General features: G+C 46.9%; 3 protein-coding genes across 11 annotated transcripts in view; 1 reads left to right on the top strand and 2 right to left on the bottom strand.

Moving 5' to 3' along the window:
- LOC126964261 (ubiquinol-cytochrome-c reductase complex assembly factor 1) overlaps nt 1–18,089 on the bottom strand; it is a 292,878-nt gene that overhangs the window by 139,843 nt on the left and 134,946 nt on the right. The gene's annotated exons all lie outside the window — the stretch shown is intronic.
- MMP24OS (MMP24 opposite strand) overlaps nt 1–18,089 on the bottom strand; it is a 194,325-nt gene that overhangs the window by 166,887 nt on the left and 9,349 nt on the right. The window lies entirely within an intron of this gene.
- CEP250 (centrosomal protein 250) overlaps nt 14,559–18,089 on the top strand; it is a 62,336-nt gene continuing 58,805 nt past the window's right edge. For 2 of the 9 annotated variants that reach the window (XR_007729327.1, XM_050806972.1), the window contains exon 1: nt 14,573–14,670. The gene's annotated coding sequence lies outside the window, so the exon portion shown is untranslated. Of the gene's footprint in view, nt 14,676–18,089 lie in introns of all 9 variants that reach the window. The other 7 variants (XM_050806970.1, XM_050806968.1, XM_050806967.1 and 4 more) reach the window with 5 other exon arrangements.

Genomic DNA, 18,089 nt, shown 5'->3' with positions numbered 1-18,089 from the left:
ACTTCACCTGAAATCTCCTCCTCTCTCTCTCCCACAACTGGAGGAAGCACTCCACATCCTGAGAAGTTTAGCTGAATATTCACCTCCTTCGGGAAGTCTTTCCTGGTCCCCAGACAGGGCCAATTACCCCTTCTGTACATTTCACTGCAACAACACTTGTTACGCTGTAAGAAGGACGGCCGGGGAGAAGCAATAGTCAGCTAGGCTTTTCTTTTTTTTTTTTTGCTTTTTTTTTTTTTTTTTTTTTTTTGAGACAGAGTCTCGCGCTGTCACCTAGGCTGGAGTGCAGTGGCATGATCTTGGCTCACTGTAACCTCTGCCTCCTGAGTTCAAACGATTCTCCTGCCTCAGCCTCCCGAGTAGCTGGGACTACAGGTGCACACCACCATGCCTATCTATTTTTTGTATTTTTGGTAGAGACGGAGTTTCACCATGTTGGCCAGGCTGGTCTCAAACTCCTGAGCTCAAGTGATCCACCCACCTTGGCCTCTCAAAGTGCTGGAATTACAGGCATCTGTAATAAAATACAAAAAATTAGCCGGGTGTGGAGGCAAAGGTGTGCAGTGAGCCAAGATCGCACCACTGTGCTCCAGCCTAGGTGACAGAGCTAGAGTCCATCACACACACAAAAAATAAGTAGGTAAATAAATAATATTAATAAAAATTTAAAAATTGAAATAATGGATTTGTTACCCCTGAACCAGTCCTCTCTGGCATCCCTCCCTTCACTCCCTCCATCATTGCCCTGTCCTCCTCACTGCTTGTCCCGCTATGATTCTCCCCTATAACTGGCTTCTAGGCCTCCAAGCTCTCTCTGGTTTAACCCTCCCTCTACTAAAAGCTACCCATCAAACAAGTGCCAACTCACGTGCCACCTCCTCCATGAAGCCTTCTTGCATCCTCCAGAAAATGCACACTCCCCCTGAGCTGCCATCGCACATTTTCTGTGCTCTTTTACATTTTTTGGCAGCTGAATGTTTATTCAGTCTCTGCCTCTGCCCCCTATGCCAACACAATTTGTTTCTTCTGCTCTGTATTTTTTCATATTTTAAAATCATAACTTAATTCCTTATAACTATAATAATTTCTTTACATACCTGTCTCTCCCATTAGATTATAACTAGACTGTACCATATTTATCTGTCAATTATACCCAGTGCTTGGCACTGGGCCCAGCACATGGCAGCTGTCAGTACGTATTATATGAGTAAATGAATCTCTAACTGGCCCTTATTTACAAAAATCATCATTTTCTACTTTGAAGTGTAGTTATTTGTGGACATAACTTGCCTTTCCCATTAGACTCTAAGTTCCTTAAAGGGAAGAATTGTCTTGCCACTTCTTAAGCATTTTTTAAGCTCAGAGCGTGAATAAATGAATGAGTTGAACAACCACGACATCTCTGTATGTGGCTTGATAAAAAGCAAGGATTCTGGAGACAAACAGACCGGGTTTTGAATCTTGGTTCTGCTATTTATGCATTGTGTGATCTTGGGAGGCCTCTAAACCCCTCTGAAACTCTAAACAGGGATAATGATAGTGTTTACCTCACAGGACTCTTGTTGGAGATTCAATGAAATAAATTGCGGCCAGGCCCGTGGTTCACACCTGTAATCCCAGCACTTTGGGAGGCTGAGGTGGGCGGATCACGACGTCAGGAGATCGAGACCATCCTGGCTAACATGGTGAAACCCTGTCTCTACTAAAAAATAAAAATAAATTCCATAAAGTCATCAACTATTAATGTATTAATGGCAATTATTAATAGTAGCTTTTTTTTTAGACGGAGTCTTGCTCTGTCACCCAGGCTGCAGTACAGTGGCATGATCTTGGCTCACTGCAACCTCTGCCTCCCAGGTTCAAGCGATTCTCCCACCTCAGCCTCCCAAGTAGCTGGGACTACAGCGGCATGTCACCACGCCCATCTAATTTTTGTATTTTTAGTAGAGATCGGGTTTCACCGTGGTAGCCAGGATGGTATCAATCTCCTGACCTCGTGATCTGCCTGCCTTGGCCTTCCAAAGTGCTGGGATTACAGGTGTGAGCCACTGCACCCGGCCAATAATAGCTATTTTTTTTAAGCACTTATTCCAGTCAACTAGACTCTGGGTTTTGTACTCCATTGCATTTATGTGTTCTTTATCTTCATGACAATGCTGTGAAGGTACTGGTTTTCATTGTTGTTTTTTGAGACAGGGTCTCACCTGTTGCCCAGGTTGGAGTGCAATGGCGTGATCATGGGGCTCAGGTGATCCTCCCACCTTAGCCTCCCAAGTAACTAGGACTACAGGTGCACACCACGATGCCCAGCTAATTTTTGTATTTTTTGTAGAGACGGGGTCTCGTCATGTTGCCCAGGCTGGTCTCAAATTTCTGGGCTCAAGTGATCTGCCCGCCTTGGCTTACCAAAGTGCTGGGATTACAGGTGTGAATCATCACACCTGGCCGAAAGTAACTTCTTTTAATTTTTTTGAGATGAGTCTCGCTCTGTCACCCAGGCTGGAGTGCAGTGGCACGATCTCAGCTCACTGCAACCCCCATCTCCTGGGTTCAAGGGGCCCTCCTGCTTCAGCCTTCTGAGTAGCTGGGATTACAGGTGTGCACCACCATGCCTAGCTAATTTTTGTATTTTTAGTAGAGACAGAGTTTCACTGTGTTGGCCAGGCTGTTCTCAAACTCCTGACCTCAAGTGATCTGCCCACCTTGGCCTCTCAAAGTGCTGGGATTACAGGCATGAGCCAACACGCCTGGCCCAATACCCTCATTTTAAAGATAAATAAATTTAAGTTCAGAAAGGTTAAATTATTTTTTAAATCTAATTTTGGCTTCAACACATTTTATACCACACAAGCCTAATCTGGTCCTTAGAAACATGAGAAGTGATAGGGCATTGGGGGAAGTTACAGTATTCCTTTCAGTCAACGTCTCACCATTGGGCTGGGACTTTGGGGACATGGAGGAGTCTTGGGGCCAGGACTATTGTTTGAGGACCAGGGAACTCCCAGAAACAGGGTGGGAGCAGGGAAAGGGGACTCTGAGCTTGGTTAGAAGGCCCTCTCCAGAGAGGAGCCCGGGGTTCCTGCCTGGCTCTCACTATAAAGGTGACTAATCACTTTGGTTCCCTCTGGTAATTGCAACCAGATGCTGCCGCTGGCAGTGCTTCAGTCCCGACATGTTTAATTACAGGGACACAACGTCCCTGGGTCCCCCGTGTCCCCCAACCTCCCCCTCTCCTGTCAGCAATATTAATGTCAAACTTGAGGTAGAGGATGGGAGCCTTGGGAAGCCACTGACATGGAAGTAATCTCTGCAGCCCCTTCTGCCATGTAGAGCCTTTTGCTTGTATGTTTCCCCATCCATTATCTCATTGGTGTTCCATAAAACATCCTTATAAAGTCACTAGGCCAGATGATGATGATGATGATGATGATGATGATGATGATGATTATTGGAGACAGAGTCTAGTTCTGTCACCCAGGCTGGAGTGCAATGGCGTGATCTCGGCTCACTGCAACCTCCGCCTCCCAGGTTCGAGTGATTTTCCTGTCTCAGCCTCCCAAGTAGCTGGGACTACAGGCACGCACCACCACCCCTGGCTAATTTTTGTATTTTTAGTAGAGACGGGGTTTCACCATGCTGGCCAGGCTGGTCTTGAACTCCTGACCTCAAATGATCCGCCTACCTCAGCCTCCCAAAGTGCTTGGATTACAGGCGTGAGACACTGTGCCCAGCCTGTCAGATTATTATTATCCCTTTTTTATTATGTCCCCAGATGAGCAAACAGTGAACTGAGTGATAATAATAATAATCCCTTTTTTCAAGCACTTGTCAGTTTTCAAAATGGCTTCCCATTCATGAAGCTATCTGAACCTCCCGAGATCTCTCTGGGAGTCAGTCCTGCACAGCACAGTGGCTGAGAGCACAGGCGCTGGGACCAAACAACGCAGTGTTCCACTTCTACTATTTGCCAGTTGGGTGACATTGGGTATTCATTTCTTTATCTACTTAACTATTCAGCAAATACTTATTGGGTGCCTACCATGGGATGGGCCCCAGGTCTGAGTTCTGGGTATCTAGCCATGGACAAGACAAACCAAGTGGTTTGTCTGAAATTTCTCTTATGCATTTGTTTGTCTCTTCTCACATTCTGGTGGAATAGACAGACAAACACACACATAAGAGAATGCTAAGTGCTGTGAAGAAAAATTAAGCATGGTCAAAGAGGTGTCTATTTTAGAAATAAATGCCCTTTGAGGGGGTGATGTTTGGGCAGAGACCCAGATGTAGTGAGAAAATGAGCCATACTGAAGTCTGGTGGACAAGCATTCCAGGTGGAGGGAACAGGAGTTGCAAAGGCCCTGAGGCAGGAATGCACTCGGTACATCTGAGGTAAGGAGGAGTTAGTGTGGCTGAAGCAGAGTGAACAAAGTGGGCAATGGCAGGAGGTGAGGTCAGATCATGCCAGAACCACATCATGTATGACTTTGTAAGCCCTGGAAAGGGAGCTGGATTTTCTTTTCTTTTTCTTTTTTCTTTTTTTTTTTTTTTTTGAGACAAGAGTCTTGCTCTGTTGCCCAGGTTGGAGTGCAATGGCAGGATCTCAGCTCACTGCAACCTCCGCCTTCCGGTTTCAAGCGATTCTCTTGCCTCAGGCTCCCAAGTAGCTGGGATTACAGGTGTCTGTCACCATGCCCGGCTAATTTTTGTATTTTTAGTAGAGACGGGGTTTCACCATGTTGGCCAGGCTGGTCTCGAACTCCTGACCTTGTGATCTGCCCACCTTGGCCTCCCAAAGTGCTGGGATTACAGGCGTGGGCCACCACATCCCACCTAATTTTTGTATTTTTAGTAGGGGTGGGGTTTCACCATATTGGTCAGGCTGGTCTCAAACTCCTGACCTCAGGTGATCCACTCGCCTCAGCCTCCCAAAGTGCTGGGATTACAGGTGTGAGCCACCGTGCCTGGCTTGGACTTTACTTTTAGTGCGCTGGGAACCCCATGGGATGTTTTAAGCAGGAGAGTAGTGACATAATGATTAAGAGCTAAGCCACTCACCTTCAAATCCTGGCTCCCCCCATTTATCAGCTATGTAATCTCAAGCAAATTATTTCATCGCTCCCTGCCTCAGTTTCCTCATGTATAAAATGGGGATCATGATGATATACCTGGCTGGGCAAACCGGTAAAAACATACCTGGCTCACACGTGTAATCTCAGCACTTTGGGAGGCTGAGATGGGAGGACTGCTTGAGCCCAGTAGTTCGAGACCAGCCTGGGCAACATAGCAGGACCTGTCTCTATAAAAATAAAAAAAAACAGGCCGGGTGTTGTGGCTCACACCTGTAATCCCAGCACTTTGGGAGGCTGAGGTGGGCAGATTACCTGAGGTCAAGAGTTTGAGACCAGCCTGGCCAACATGGTGAAACCCTGTCTCTACTAAAAATAGAAAAAAATTAGCTGAGTGTAGTGGTAGGCGCCTGTAATCCCAGCTACTCAGGAGGCTGAGGAAGGAGAATCGCTTGAACCCAAGGGCAGAGGTTGCAGTGAGCTGAGATCCGGCCACTGTACTCCAGCCTAGGCAGTAAGAGCGAAACTCCATCTCAAAACAACAACAACAACAAAACAAACAAACAAACAAAACCCCTGTATCACAGAGTGGTTATAAGAAGTAATGTGTTTGGCCGGGCGCGGTGGCTCAAGCCTGTAATCCCAGCACTTTGGGAGGCCGAGATGGGCGGATCACGAGGTCAGGAGATCGAGAGACGATCCCGGCTAACACGGTGAAACCCCGTCTCTACTAAAAAATACAAAAAAATAGCCGGGCGAGGTGGCGGGCGCCTGTAGTCCCAGCTACTCGGGAGGCTGAGGCAGGAGAATGGCGTAAACCCGGGAGGCGGAGCTTGCAGTGAGCTGAGATCCGGCCACTGCATTCCAGCCTGGGTGACAGAGCAAGACTCGTCTCAAAAAAAAAAAAAAAAAAAAAAAAAAAGAAGTAATGTGTTTATACATGTAAAGCACCTTTCAATGACCAAAATATAGTATGTGCTTCATAAATTATAATTTTATTGCTTTTTTTTTTTTTTATGACAGGGTCTCACTCTGTCACCCAGGCTGGAGTGCAGTGTTGCGATCTCAGCTCACTGCAGCCTCGAACTCCTGAGCTCAAGCGATCCTCGCTTCTCAGCCTCCTGAATAGTTGGGACTACAGGCGCAAGCCACTGCACCCGGCTAATCATAGTTTTGTTTTGTTTTTAAAAAGTTTCCGTTGTTAATATTGTCCTTGTTTCATAAATGAGGAAATTAAATCTCTGAGTAGTTAAGTGACTGGCACAAGTTCACACAGCTAAAGATGAGAGAGCTAGAATTCAACCCAAGCCCCTAATTCTGAATCCAGAGCCCTTCCCACGTGAAGAGAGGACAGACCACCCTACAGGTTAGGAGCTGGCCGGGAGGAAAGCCCAGAGTCCCTTCCCTTTTCATCTGTGCTCCTTCTCCCAACCCCGGGGAACCCTGAGAACCCCGGCAAGAGCAGAGCCGCCTCTGCCTACCCTCACCTGCGCCGTAAACTTGGTTTTTTTTTTTTTTTTTTTTTTTTTTTTTTTTTGAGACGGAGTCTCGCTCTCTCGCCCAGGGGTGCAGTGGCGCGATCTCGGCTCACTGCAAGCTCCGCCTCCTGCCTCAGCCTCCCGGGTAGCTGGGACTACAGGCGCCCGCCACCACGCCCAGCTAGTTTTTTGTATTTTTTTAGTAGAGACGGGGTTTCACCGTGTTAGCCAGGATGGTCTTCATCTCCTGACCTCGTGATCCGCCCGTCTCGGCCTCCCAAAGTGCTGGGATTACAGGCTTGAGTCACCGCACCCGGCCCCTGGTTTCTTTTCTGAACTCCGCAGCAGCGGCCACTGCTCAGGACGCGCTCTCAACGGCTCCCCCTGCTGAGCTACTCGGGAGCTGCAGCTTGCTAGAGTTGATTGTCTCTGGGCCTTCTGTCCATAGGTCAAATTCTTCCCTGGGCTGCAAATACCTGTACTATCATCTGAAGCTGGAAATTGTGTGTGATTGTTGCGTGTGTCTGTCTGTTGTGGGTAGAGGGGTATGAATAAAATAACCACATGTTTTTCATATTTATTCTAGAAAATATTTTTATTTTTAAAATAATTCTAAAACTTTTAAAAAGTCATACATATTAGGAAGAAAAGTAATATAAATTCATGATTTTAAAAATTCAAACAGTAGAAAAGAATGCAAAAGAAAACATCTTCCTCCCACCCCAGACCCTGGGTCTTTCAGTCCTCCCCAGAAGCAACCACTCTGATCAGTCTCCTAGATGATTTTCCACACAATATAGTAACATAAGCTTTTTAAAAACTTTATTAGGCCGGGTGCGGTGGCTTATGCCTGTAATCCCGGCACTTTGGGAGGCTGAGGCGGGAAGATTGCCTGAGCCCAGGAGATCGAGATCAGCCTGAGCAACTTGGCACAAGCTCGTCTCTATAAAATAAAAAAAAAAATTTAAAACACCTCTTTATCGATGCATGATATTCATACCAAATACATTTAATTATAAAATTAAATCATGTTCGTTGTAAAAATATTCAAAAGAGAAAGTTCCCCTCTCCCCTCACATCCCAATCTCTCTAATCACAGGAAACCTCTCTAATCACCGGAAACTTTGTTGTCATTCTTGAGCTCAGAAATCTCAGATCCTTGCTGGACTCCTCCACTCCTTCCCACTCCTTCCCTCCATCTAATTCCAATTCCCACTTTGCATATAAGAACCCTAGTTGGTAAGTATTATTATCCCCATGTTGCAGCTGAGGAATTTGAGGCTCAGAGAGGGAAAGAAGGTTGTTCAAGAACATAAAGCAAGCTGGATGTGGTGGCGCACATATGTAGTCCTGGCTACAGGATTTTTTTTTTTTTTAAACAAAAAGAATATAGTTAAGGGCCCCACACACACTCACGCCTTTTTTTTTTTTTTTTTTTTTTTTTTTGAGACAGAGTCTCACTCTGTCACCCAGGCTGGAGTGCAGTGGCACAATCTCGGCTCATTGTAACCTCCTCCTCACAGGTTCAAGCAATTCTTGTGCCTCAGCCTTCCGAGTAGCTGGAATCACAGGTGAGCGACACCAGGCCCGGTATTTTTAGTAGAGACAGGGTTTCGCCATGTTGGCCAGGCTGGTCTCAAACTTCTGGCCTCAAGCAATCCACTTGCCTCCACCTCCCAAAGTGCTGGGATTACAGGCATGAGCCATCACGCCCGACCAAGGGCCCATTTTTGAGGAAGGAGAGGACCTGGTCCTATGGGAACTGTGACTGAACATCCTTTATTGCCCAAGCCCTGAGTGATAGGGAAAAGATGTCATCCACTTCAAGAATCTCAAGCTTGGGTACACTGGTCGCTTAGAGCCTGACTTGGTCAGTGAGAGGGGGCTAGGAATGGAATAAGAACTGCCTACTGAGGCTGGGTCAGGACCAGGGAGAAAATATCCAGCTGACAAAGGGAATCCGACTAGGGAGATTTACACAATTCAACCAAGTGGTAGCATCAGCAAGAGGAGTGTCCAGCATTCCTAACACATCCCATGCTCTAGCACACTGCTGTACCTCTGCACATGCTGCTTGGAATCCCCACCACCACCCCACCCCCGCCACTTTGCTTAGCATTTTTTTTGAGATGGGGTCTTGCTATGCTGCCCAGACTGGTCTCAAACTCCTAAGCTCAAGAGGTTCTTCTGACTCATCCTCCTGAGTGGGTGGGACTACAGCCACATGCCACCATGCTTGGCTTATCTGCTTAGCATTTTTTTCTTTTTTTTGAGACAGAGTCTTGCTCTGTTGCCCAGGTTGGAGTGCAGTGGCCTGAACACAGCTCACTGCAACCTCGACCTCCTGGGCTCAAGTGACCCTTCGGAAGAGTTGGGACTACAGTAGTGCACCACCACACCTGGCTACTTTTAGAGTTTTTATCCTTCACAAACAAGTCATAGTGGCACTGACTCTATGCAGTCAGCTGCTCCCCATTTCTTTACTTGCTTGCCCGACATGTGAGTTTGTGAACAGAGGCTCTGGACAGAGTTCATTTATTATTGTTCTTTGGGTCCCTCCCAGTGTCTAGCTCAACTTTTGGCACATAATAGATGCCCAATCAATATTTTAAAAATAATGTATGGAACTTCAGCACAGCAGCTCAAGCCTATAATCCCAGCACTTTGGGAGGCTAACGTAGGAAGACTGCTTGATGCCAGAAGTTCAAGACCAACCTGGCCAACACAGTAAGTCCCCATCTCTACAAAAAATTTTTTAAACAAATTAGCCAGGAATGGTGGCACATGCCTATAGTATTACCTACTAAGGACGCTGAGCCAGGAGGATCGCTTCAGCCCAGGAAGTTGAGGCTGCAGTGAGCTATGATCAAACCACTGCACTCCAACCTGAGTGAAAGAGCAAGACTCTGTTTCTAAAAAAACAAACAAACAAACAAAAAACAGAATGGGCCAGGCGCGGTGGCTCATGCCTGTAATCCCAGCACTTTGGGAAGCCAAGGTGGGTGGATCACTTGAGGTCAGGAATTCAAGACCAGCCTCGCTAACACCCCATCTCTACTAAAAAAAAAAAAAAAAAATAGCTGGGTGTGGTGGCGGGCGCCTGTAATCCCAGCTTCTCAGGAAGCTGAGGCATGAGAATCACTTGAATCCAGCAGGCGGAGGTTGCAATGAGCCAAGATCGTGTCACTGCACTCCAGCCTGGGCTACAAAGTGAGACTCTGAAAAAAAAAAAAAAAAAAAGAATGGACTCAGATTAACAGCAGCAAGAGACTATCGTTTTGGTGCTCCAGACCGTTACCTTGCAGCAAGAAAGAAAGAGGAAAATGGCTGGGTTTTTTCCCCTCTATTTTTCCCCCTCTGTCATCCTCAGCTCACTTCAGTCACTCAACATGTCTCCACGTTAACATGGAGAGGAAGATGGGGGCGGGAAAAGTCTTCTTTGAACTAGTGTAACAGCTAGCTTAGTGCTTTCTGGGCCTCGCAGATGTTTATAGCCATCTCTATCCATCATCAAAGCATCATGCGGTGCTTTTATACACTCTTCAGGGGTTCACTACCGGCCCCTCTCCTGCAGTTCCCTTAGAAAAGGCATCTATTAATGGCCATTTGTCTAGCTTCTTCTTCCTGGGGTCCCTTTATACCTCCAGGAGGCCCTGCTGAACAGGACCTAGTAGCCAGCAGGCTTGTCTCTTCTTGCTAGATTTCACAGGCAGGAAGCATATCCTGGTCACGATACTCCCTAACTGCAATAGTATGGATTCTGCATTTCAGATTCTCATGGAAGCCCCGTCTCCCAGTCACTTGGTTTGAGTGGTTAAAGGTAATGTCCTTTCCATCTTCCCCAAGGAGGAATGGGGACTCATAGCCAGAAATATCTCCACACAAATTATCTATCCTCCATCTGCAGACCCCTTTATATTGGGATAAGGGATTTAGGAACTTTAAAACAGATTTTAGACTAACAGAAAAACAAAAACAAAAAAATATATATATACACACATATATATGTACAGTGATTTAGCACCTCACTTTGAAATTTCACATGTATATATACATATATATATATATATATATTTTTTTTTTAATTCGGTTAGCCCAGACAGCCTCTTGGCATGGACTAGGAGGAATATGTATAAATAACAAGCAAGGCTGGTTGTAGCAAAGATCCATATTATAGCCCTCAGAGAGGGTTTGAGTATAAGGCGTATTTCTAGAGATGGAATTTAGGATGTAAAGGAAGAAACCCTTCCCCTCACCTGGCAGGGACCAGGGTTGATTTTCTTTCAACTGATCCATTGTCTTTCCCTCCAATCCAGCCACCTTTGAAAACTCCCCAGTCTGGTTCATCAGACAGGTCTAAACATGATCAGACTTGAATTGTCTGGTTTAAGTCTTTATAGGACTCTTGGGCCCCAAGACAGGTGTTGGGTAGGAACACCTGTTTGTGCGTTTCAAATGCTCCATGCAGTTTGCAGAATGCGGTGGTTTTTTTCCATTTTTTTCCTTTTTTTTTTTTTTTTTTGAGAGAGGGTGTTACTCCTGTCACCCAGGCTGGAATGCAGTAGGGCCATCACAGCTCATTGCAGCCTTGACCTCCTGGGCTCAAGCAATCCTCCCACCTCATTTTTTGATTTTTTGTAGAGACAAGGTCTAACTATGTTGCCTAGGCTGGTCTCTAACTCTTGGGCCCAAGTGATCCACCTGTATTGGCCTTCCAAAGTGCTGGGGTTACAGGCATGAGCCACGCCTCCCAGCCATTTGCAGGATGTGTAAAGACTGATGTGGTGTACTCTTATGCCTACAGAATCACTAGGGCAGGGGTTTCCAATCCCCTGGGCCACGGACTACTATCAGTCTTGACCTGTAAGGACCCTGGCAGCACAGCAGGAGTTGAGCAGATTAGCAAGCATTACCACCTGAGCTCCACCTCCTGTCAGTTCAGGAGCAGCATCAGATTCTCATAGGAGGCCAATCCTATTAAGAACTGTGCATGAGAGGGATCTAGGTTACACACTCATGAGAATCTAATGCCCGATGATCTGAGGTGGAAGTCTCATCCCAAAACCATTCCCACCTGCCCCTGCCTATCCCCGCTTCACACACCAGCTAACTCCACTTTGGGCTTTGGCTCAGATAATATCCAGTTCTACTACATTATTATGTTTTAATACGATTTCCAACTTGTCCTTACTACATTGTATTATTATTCAATACTAGAACATAATCAATGCTCAATAAATGTCCACTGGGTGAATGAATAAATAAGGGAATGAATCCCCCTTTACAAACATCAAAGATTACTGTTTGGTTTGGTATATCTTGGTAGTCTGAAACCTGTTTACTCCTCATAGTCTTTTTTTTTTTTTTTTTGAGATGGGCTTTCGCTCTTGTTGCCCAGGCTGGAGTGCAATGGTGCAATCTTGGCTCACCATAACCTCCGCCTCCCAGGTTTGAGTGATTCTCCTGCCTCAGCCTCCCGAGTAGCTGGGATTACAGGCATGCACCACCACACCTGGCTAATTTTGTATTTTTAGTAGAGATGGAGTTTCCCCCTGTTGGTCAGGCTGGTATAGAATTCCTGACCTCAGCCTCCCAAAGTGCTGGGATTACAGGCATGAGCCACCGCACCCAGCCGACTCCTCATAGTCTTAAAATATATTGTCTAATTTGCTAATGGATGTTATGTCATTAAACTTTGTAACACTAGGGCTGACTTGATTCATTCATTCAATGGATACTTACTTGATACCTACCATATATGTGAGACTGTGCTAAACCCCAGGAATAAGTCTATTCACACGAAGCTTAAATTTTGGAGGGAATGTTAATAGGAAAACAAAATAATAAATGGAAAGTGCTATGAAAGAAACAGAATACGACCAGGCGTGGTGGCTCACGCCTGTAATCTCAACACGTTGGGAGGCTGAGGCAGGTGGATCATGAGGTCAGGAGATCAAGACCCTCCTGGCTAACATGGTGAAACCCCGTCTCTACTAAAAATACAAAAAAAATTAGCCAGGCAAGGTGGCAGGCACCTGTGGTCCCAGCTACTCGGGAGGCTGAGGCAGGAGAATGGTGTGAACTGAGGAGGTGGAGCTTGCACTGAGCCAAGATTGCACTGCTGCACTCCAGCCTGGGCGACAGAGCAAGACTCCATCCCAAAAAAAAAAAAGAAAAAGAAAAGAAACAGAAGACTACCCTAGAAAATATAAGTTATTACTTTAGACAGTATGGTCAGGGAAGACCTAGTTGAAGAAGTATCATTTAAACTGGGACCTGAAGGACAGGAAGGTACCAGCTAGGCCAAGAGCTGGGGGAAAAGTGGTCTCTGTATCTGGCAGAGCATATGCAAATGCCCTGAGGCAGAAAAGAGCTTGATGTGTATAACATTTAGATTGTTTCATTTCTATTTCAAATATTGTTGCAGTGAACATTCATGCATAATGCCTGTTGTGCGATTATTTCCTTAGGATGGAATCCCACACCACTGCTTCTTTGCATCGTTTTCTCTGTCTAGTGACTGGAGATGTTCCTTTTCCCCTCTCTAGTTTGCCTTTCAGAATCCGTGTCCTTCCTTCCCCTTTTACTCTCCACTTTCTCTAGTCCTCAAATCAGCTATTAAGATCTTTTTTGTGTTCTTACAGGAGAAAGATAAAATATAGCTTTTAAGTGTTCCTTTCTCAGATTACCTTTGGCTGTGGATTAACCTGAAGCCTTGCTGTTTTACTCGAGCTATCCACTCATTCATCCAGTCACTCAACACTTATTGAGCACCTATTTTGTACCAGGCCTTGTGCTGAGCGCTATAGTCAGATGACCAAATTACAGTCTCTACGCTCAAGCTCACAATCTCATGCAGTGCTTCCTAAAACATGTTCCCCATGTATCAGAATCGCCCTGGGTACTTTCTAAAATGCAGATTCCTAGACTCCACCCCCGGTTTACGGATTCTCTGGGGGTGGAACCCAAGAGTCTGCATTTACCAGTTTTGTTTTTGATTCCTACTAAAAATTGAGAACCACTGACTGCAAGAGTGAGGCAGGTAAATGGGAGTTTACAACTCTAAGAAAAGTGCATTAACAATTCATACACGTAGCTGGGCGCGGTGGCTCACGCCTGTAATCCCAGCACTTTGGGAAGCCGAGGCGGGCAGATCACGAGGTCAAGAGAGATGGACACCATCCTGGCCAACATGGTGAAACCCTGTCTCTACTAAAAATACAAAAATTAGGCGGGCGTGGTGGCGGGCGCCTGTAGTCCCAGCTACTCGGGAGGCTGAGGCAGGAGAATTACTTGAATCCGGGAGGTAGAGGTTGCAGTGAGCCAAGTTCGTGCCATTGCACTCCAGCCTGGCGACACAGCAAGACTCCATTTCAAAAAAAAGTATACACAAAATGCTAAGGGAATAACGCATGGGTCCTACAGGGAAGAAAAAGTTCTCTAGAAGTCAGGCTTAAGCAGACAAACTGCAGCTCCGGGACGGATGAAGTCAGGTAAAGGTAACACTCTGTGCAGACATGTAGACAAAACCGAGTGCTGAGTAAGTAACTCGCCTGTAAGTGTTATGCTGCCTGAAGCTGCAGGGAGCGTCTGAGCAGCAAGGTGAAAAACCCTCAGAAACTGGTCGCGCTGCCAGCTTAATCGCCAACCAGTGGCAGCAAGCCCCTTGGTTTCTCGCGCAGTTGGAATTGTAGTCTGGTTTGTAGGTGGAGCTGTGCGCAGGCGCACCTAAAACCAGGTGACCTTGCACATGCGCTATATATAACACTGAAGCCTAAAGGGAGACGATTGAGGGCAATTTTTCTTCTCTGCTTCCGAAATATCCCTTTCGCGAATCCAGAGACCCTGACCGTCCTCATTTCTGGCGAGGGATCTTATAATTCTCAAAATAATACTCCCTTTCCTTCAGGACCTCTCTAGTAAGTCGGCTACCAATACCCAATATGGCGGGAGGCCCTGCGCCGGCGCAGTCTGCCTATAGGTGCAGGACTTGGCGGGGCGGGCCCCTCCCAAAGGGCGGGAGATTGGGGGGCGGGCCCCGCCCCCGTCCCCGGCGGGGCCTTAGCAGAGGCTGCCGCAGCTCCAGCGCTGAGCAACTAGCCGGGCGTCTGCTGGAGCAGAGCGTGGTGAGGTGGGGCCTCAGGGGCAGGCGGGAGGTGCTCGGGTTAACCGTCCGAGGCCCAGAGACCTGCCCGTCTAGGGCGCCTGAGGGAATCCCGTTCGCGCAGCGGCCTCTTGTTACCCGGGCGGGGAACCCTAGGCCCAGAGAGGGGCTGGGACACGTCGTTAGGGTCGGGGCCCGCTTGCCTCAGCTTCCTGCTGCCACCAGTACGCTAAGCTCCAGTCGGCGCCGAAGGAGAGCATCCCGACCCTCGTGTCCAGTAGCCCCAGTCCCGGGTTGAGAGGGCGAGGCGCCGCGCTCTCCCGCCCTCCCGCCCCTCTCGCTGTCTGTGTCCTGGCGGCTTTGCACGTGATCTATCCCAGAGCCCAGTCCCACTCGCCACCCAACTCTGGAGCTCCCATTCTTCAGGACCCTGCTGAAGTATCACTTCGCCGCCGCCTTCTCCAGGCGCAGCTGCATTCGCTTCTCGGTTTTTGCCCTCGCTGCACCGAGTTACTTTCCCTGCCCCTTGTTGACATCGTAAGCTCCTTCGTTAGATGTTATGCCTTGCCTTTTTCATCTGTAGATCCCAGGGCCTAGCACGTGATGATAATAGTCATGGCTCACTGTACGGAATGGTCACAAATTGTCAGGTGCTACTGAATGCATTACACATAAGGGCCCATTTATTATTTATTTAGAGACGGAGTTTCGCTCATTGCCCAGGCTGGAGTGCAATGGCGCGATGTCAGCTCACCTCAATCTCCGCCTCCCGGGTTGAAGCGATTCTCCTGCCTCAGCCTCCCGAGTAGCTGGGACTACAGGCATGCGCCACCACACCCGGCTAATTTTATATTTTTAGTAGAAACGGGGTTTCTCCATGTTGGCCAGGCTGGTCTCGAACTCCTGACCTCAGGTGATCCACCCACCTCGGCCTCCCGAAGTGCTGGGATTACAAGCCTGAGCCACCGCGCTGGGCCAAAGGCCTATTTAATCTTTCCAACAGTCCTGTGGGGTGAGATCTTTCTGTATCTTCACGTTTTACCCATGAAGAAACTGAGGTACATTAGAAAAAGTAATTTTCTGGGAATCCCACAACTAATAAGTGGATGGAGCTGGGAAACTGTCCCCAGGGCATTTGATAACTTGACTAGATTGCCTTTGGGTTTAATGAATGTTTCTTGAATTGATCTTTACTTTGGCCTCGGGAGTTATTGGAGGCTAGGATTGTAATCAGCATTTTCCTGAGAAGGCTTAGAAAGGAGAACTGGTGTTCCCAAATTTATAGAGGTCACAACAAAACCAAGGCTACTGGTACGCCCTCTGTTCTTTTAGTTCTACCTTTCTTTGCTCCTTTTTGATCAGAAAGCTGCAGACATAGGTGTCATTATTCCTATTTAAGAAGTGCCCCTCACAAAGCTGTGAGTTCGTAGTCCATGGCTTTAGGTAATGTAATGTCCATGCTTTAGCAGCTAATGTAATGCAGAGAGTAGAATTTGGAATCAGGCTGGGGTTCAGTCATTGCTCTGCCACTGACCAAGGTATAAGTTATATCCCTCCCCCTACTTTTTTTTTTGGGGGGGGGACGCGGTCTCATTCTGTCACCCAGGCTGGAGTGCAGTGGTGCGATCTTGGTTCACTGCAACCTCCTGTCTCCTAGGTTCAGGCGATTCTCCCGCCTCAGCCTCCTGAGTAGCTGGGATTACAGGTGCCCGCCCATGCCCGGCTAATTTTTGTATTTCTAGGAGGGATGGGGTTTTGCTATGTTGGCCAGGCTGGTCTCGAACTCCTGGTCTCTAATGATCTGCCCAACTCAGCCTCCCAAAGTGCTGGGATTACAGGTGTGAGCCACCACACTCAGTCTGTTTTTTGTTTTTTAGATAGGTAATAGAGCTGTTAGCATTTTGTAAGACCATTGGTGATAATATGGATCATGTGATCTAATGTCTTATAATAGTCAGTCAGTAATAATGGGCATCTATTATAAAGCAGGCTGTGTTTTAGGTAGGAGCTGGGACAGCATTCAGTAAAACAATGCTTTTGTGCTTGTGGAATCTGCATTTTGGTAAGTATATTACATAATAATTAGATAGGGACAGAAAAAGCATGGTAAGGTAAATAAAAGTACCAGTGTTATGTGGAGAGGTGATATTTATTTATTTATTTATTTATTTATTTGAGAGAGCATTTTGTCCCAGGCTGGAGTGCAGTGGTGTGATCGCGGCTCACTGCAGCCTCGAACTCCTGGGCTCAAGTAGCCCACCCACCTCAGCCTCCCAAGTAGCTGGGACTACAGGTGCATGCCACACAACCAGCAATTTTTTTTTTTTTTTTTTTTTTTGAGACGGAGTCTCGCTCTGTCGCCCAGGCTGGAGTGCAGTGGCGGGATCTCAGCTCACTGCAAGCTCCGCCTCCCGGGTTTACGCCATTCTCCTGCCTCAGCCTCCCGAGTAGCTGGGACTACAGGCGCCTGCCACCTCGCCTGGCTAGTTTTTTGTATTTTTTTTAGTAGAGACAGGGTTTCACCGTGTTAGCCAGGATGGTCTCGATCTCCTGACCTTGTGATCTGCCCGTCTCAGCCTCCCAAAGTGCTGGGATTACAGGCTTGAGCCACTGCGCCCGGCCTGTTTTTTTTTTTTTTTTTAGAGGTGGGAATCTCCCTGTGTTGCCCAGGCTGGTCTTGAACTCCTGGCCTCAAGAGATCCTCCTGCCTTGGTGAAACCCTGTCTCTACTAAAAATACAAAAAAATTAGCTGGTCGTGGTGGCACATGCTTGTAATCCCAGCTACTCGGGAGGCTGAGACATGAGAATTACCTGAACTGGGGAGGCAGAGGTTGCAGTGAGCTGAGATCATGCCAGTGCACTACAGCCTGGGTGACAGAGCCAGATCCTGTCTCAAAAACAAAACAAAACACTGGATCAGATTACCTTGGAAATGAATGGAGATGGAGAAGAGGTCTGAAGCCTTGGGGTTTCCAAACTTCAGATATTGGGGAGATGACAAAAGGCAGCAAAGGAGACTGAGTGGGAGAGGCCAGAGGTTGGAGGAGAACAAGAGAGAAAGGCCCCACATGAGATTTAAATAAGGAGCTGCATGGTAATTTGGTTTTTTTGTTTTCAAGAATAAGAAACAAATTGTCTCTGTACACAAATGTCTATACTGTAGTTTCTTTTTCAATAAATACAATGTTTGTGTCCTCAAATATTTTTCAGTTTTTGCTTTAAGTGACAAATTGTATTTAATACCATTCTGCATCTTAGTCCTTGTAGCATTTATGCCTCTATTCCAAGTTTAGGTGGTGGTGTTGCTTCTCTTGTAAACTTCATTTAAATACTCCTTTTGTAGTATTTTGGATGAGAGAGGACCAAATACATAATTTATCTCCCTCTTCTGTCACTTTCCACTCCAGGTTCACAGGTGGCTATTGGTCTTTAGTAAGGGT

The sequence above is a fragment of the Macaca thibetana genome, chromosome 10, assembly GCF_024542745.1.
Source record: "Macaca thibetana thibetana isolate TM-01 chromosome 10, ASM2454274v1, whole genome shotgun sequence".
Taxonomy (NCBI): domain Eukaryota; kingdom Metazoa; phylum Chordata; class Mammalia; order Primates; family Cercopithecidae; genus Macaca; species Macaca thibetana.
This window is presented reverse-complemented; position numbering and strand designations above follow the sequence as displayed.